Here is a 3,949-nt window from a genome sequence, read left to right as displayed (position 1 = left end):
AAAAAGAAAAAAAAAAAAAAAAAAAAAAAAAAAACTTAAAAAAAAAAAAAAACAAGAGTTCTCTAGAATATACGAGTTTTGAGAGCATGTTCTCAAGACCAACAAAAGTATTAACTGCATAGTAAGTACTCAGCATACATGAGGGGAATTAAAGTAGGAGTTAATTTTGGAGTAAAATATTTTTTAAATACATGCATAGCTTTTTCTTAACGTATTTTCCATGAACTTTTTAAAAACTATTTGCATTATTTAATTAATTAATTAATAGATTAACCACAGTTAGCAAGACATGTCCTCATTTCTCAATTCAGCTTGCCTCTTGATTTTTCTGTTTTCAGAAAGACTTCCCTTGTGACAAGAGAGCCCCTAGAATCTCTGGCCAAACATGGCTCATGGAGCTTGTGATTTCAGAGAAGAAGTTAGCCCTTCTTGCACATAGCATCCATATTTTTTTCACAGAAAGGAAAATGATTGGCCCTTTGTGGGTCATGTGCCCATGTTAAATCAGCTACTGTATGTGAAGGGAATAAATATTACCATTACAGAAGGGGACAAATGAAATTGACAGCCTTCCAAGTCAAGTGGAGATGTGGCAATTCCGAAAAGCTAGGAATACTGTTCACACATCACACAAAATTACAGATGTCTACTAAAGATATCATAATAACCTATCAACAAATGAGTTATCCGCTCACTGTAACTCAAATTATCAGAAGAAGTAAAATATGTGACCTGTTTACCTAATGAGCCAGCGAATTATCTGACAACCACATTAACAATTAAGTGATTGATATTTATTTTTAAAAATTTTCCCCTGCATGAATACATTGTATAATTAGTCTAGTCAAAGAGATTACCATATACATTATCAACAGATAACTTTCTGTTTCTGTGTTTGTTAAATGTTTTGCTTTCCCCCTTCGTTCCTTCCTTTCCTCCCTCCCATTGCCCATTCCGTCCCACACGCTCTAGTATCTATAGTTGCTCTCCCAGACACACAGAAATAAGAGCCCCAAAAAACAACCAAGAAAATGACCCTCTCAGGACCAGCAGTTAGCGTAATGTCTATGTTGCTGAACTCCCATGTAGCCGACCACAGTTTGAGTCCTGGACCCGGTGGCGTAAACTCACGCTGGGTGCGTGTGCGTGCGTGCCCAAGATCCCAAGAGGAGAATGGAGGAGAAGGGATTGCAGCGTGGCCATCCCCCCTGGGGGGTGATTTCTCGCTTTTTATCTCTCTGTTCTGTCTCTCTCTGTCTTTCTGGTAAGCACACGCTCCCTATAGCAAAAAAGAAAAAAGAAAATGACCCTCTCTTTCATAGTCTGGCTTGCTTCACTCAGTATTAAATATTCTATATTCATCCACTTCGTATCAAATTTTAAGGCTCTCTTTTTTGTTTGTTTTTTTACATTCAATTAATTGGATATAATTACAGCATACCAAGTGAATTTTCCTATCATAAATACACTGTATATTGGTCCCATCAAAGATATTACCATACACATTATCATCAACAGATAATTTTCCATATTCGTGTCCCTTAAATATTTTGCTTCTTTCTTTTTCCCCTTGATTCCCTCCTTCTCACTCTCCCCCATTTCCCACCCTCCTCCTACACTGTCTCTAGTATCCAAAGTTGCTCTCCATGGCTTTAAACCTGCCAATCTTTTAGTTTCTGCCATAGAGTACAGACATCCAGTATACATTGAGTGGGGACGTACAATGTCTCGCTTTCATAGTCTGGCTTGATTTGTTTAGCAGCAAATCTTCCATATTCATCTGCTTTCTATCAAATGCCAAGGTCTCATTGTATTTTTAATGACTGAGTGTATATGTGCCATATGTTTTCAATTCATTCATTTAGTTTTTGTCAATGAGCCTCATAATAAACTCTTCAGCTTTTTTCTACCTCACTTGCACCAAATATAAAACTTACAAGAGCATTGCTGTCATATATCACACCACTAATAAGCCATCAGTAGTTGCCCATTACTTGTAAGATAGAATTTCAAACCCTCAAAGTCAAGACCTTTATTTCACCACAATGGTTTCATGGGTCCCAGCCTTTTCATAACTGAGGAGCCCTTTGCAATGATTCCTATGTATGAAAGTTCATGTTAGTCATAAACACTAATGTATACAAACATAATAATACTTTATAATTGATTTGTATCATGATAGCCTCCCCATGTGTTTGAAAATTATTGTACATACTACTTATGAGGCACATTTGAAATTCATTCTCCAGATAAAGCTTGGTGTGTGTGTGTGTGTGTGTGTGTGTGTGTGTGTGTGTGTGTTATCCATGACTCTCTGGACATAGATTATAGGTGACAAGAACTAAGATACTGTTAGAGATATTTGGGAATTTCTTTTCTAAGGTCTGTACTAATTTTTAAAAATTAATAATAATAATTAATAAGGAAGAAGGTTGACCATGTTGTGTCAAGAAACGCTGGGACCAAGAAGAGCCTCAAATTACTTGAATTTTTGTTTGTTTGTAATTCCACTTTAGCTTCACCTATAGTTAATTGGCTATTTTTCATTTTTATCTCTTAGAGGTTGTTTTAAGTTTTTTCATATTCATTTTAAGTCTCTATCTATCTTCAAATAATATAACTTTATGTATAGTATGAGATTCTTATATTAGTATATTTCCAACCTCCTACACTTCAGCTTTCATGGTATTATTTTCATACATTTTAATTATATATGTATATACTATAAGTCCCACAATGCATTGCCATTGTTTTTGCTTTAAACAGTCAAAGCTGTTAAAGTGATTGAAGAACGAAATAAAATATCTTTTTTTATTTACTTAAGTTTGCCATTTCTGGCATTCTTCATTCTTACACATAGATCAAATTTTCCATCTTGCATCATTTTTCTTCTGCCTCAAGAACTTCTTTTTACATTTTCTTTACACTAAAAGTCTACAAGTTTTTTGGGTCTAAAATGCTCATCATTTTTAAAAGTTGGTTTTGCCTGATATAGACTTCTAAGTCAATGAATTTTTCTTTCACTACTTTAAAAATATTGCTCTATTGTCCTCTAGCCTGTATGACTTCTGAAAATGAATATGCTGCCATTCTTATGTTTGCTTCCTAGTATAGAGTACATCTTTTTCCCTCCAGATGCCTTAAAGATTTATTTTTTTACCACTGGTTTTAAGAAAGTTAATTATTATGATTTTGTTTCTTCATGTTGGGATTCACTGAGCATCTTAGACCTGTGGACTAACAGTTTTCAGCAAATTTGGAAAACTTTCTTCTTTTATTTCTTCAAATATATATCACCCTTCTGGGATTCCAATTATACATATGCTAGATTAGATTGTTTGATACTGTCATTGAAACTCGTGTGTGTGTGTGTGTGTGTGTGTGTGTGTGTGTGTGTTATCCATGACTCTCTGGACATAGATTATAGGTGACAAGAACTAAGATACTGTTAGAGATATTTGGGAATTTCTTTTCTAAGGTCTGTACTAATTTTTAAAAATTAATAATAATAATTAATAAGGAAGAAGGTTGACCATGTTGTGTCAAGAAACGCTGGGACCAAGAAGAGCCTCAAATTACTTGAATTTTTGTTTGTTTGTAATTCCACTTTAGCTTCACCTATAGTTAATTGGCTATTTTTCATTTTTATCTCTTAGAGGTTGTTTTAAGTTTTTTCATATTCATTTTAAGTCTCTATCTATCTTCAAATAATATAACTTTATGTATAGTATGAGATTCTTATATTAGTATATTTCCAACCTCCTACACTTCAGCTTTCATGGTATTATTTTCATACATTTTAATTATATATGTATATACTATAAGTCCCACAATGCATTGCCATTGTTTTTGCTTTAAACAGTCAAAGCTGTTAAAGTGATTGAAGAACGAAATAAAATATCTTTTTTTATTTACTTAAGTTTGCCATTTCTGGCATTCTTCATTCTTA

Source organism: Tupaia chinensis, unplaced genomic scaffold (assembly GCF_000334495.1).
Source record: "Tupaia chinensis unplaced genomic scaffold, TupChi_1.0 Scaffold145860_1, whole genome shotgun sequence".
In the NCBI taxonomy this organism is placed as follows: Eukaryota; Metazoa; Chordata; class Mammalia; order Scandentia; family Tupaiidae; genus Tupaia; species Tupaia belangeri.
Note: the sequence above shows the minus strand (reverse complement) of the source record.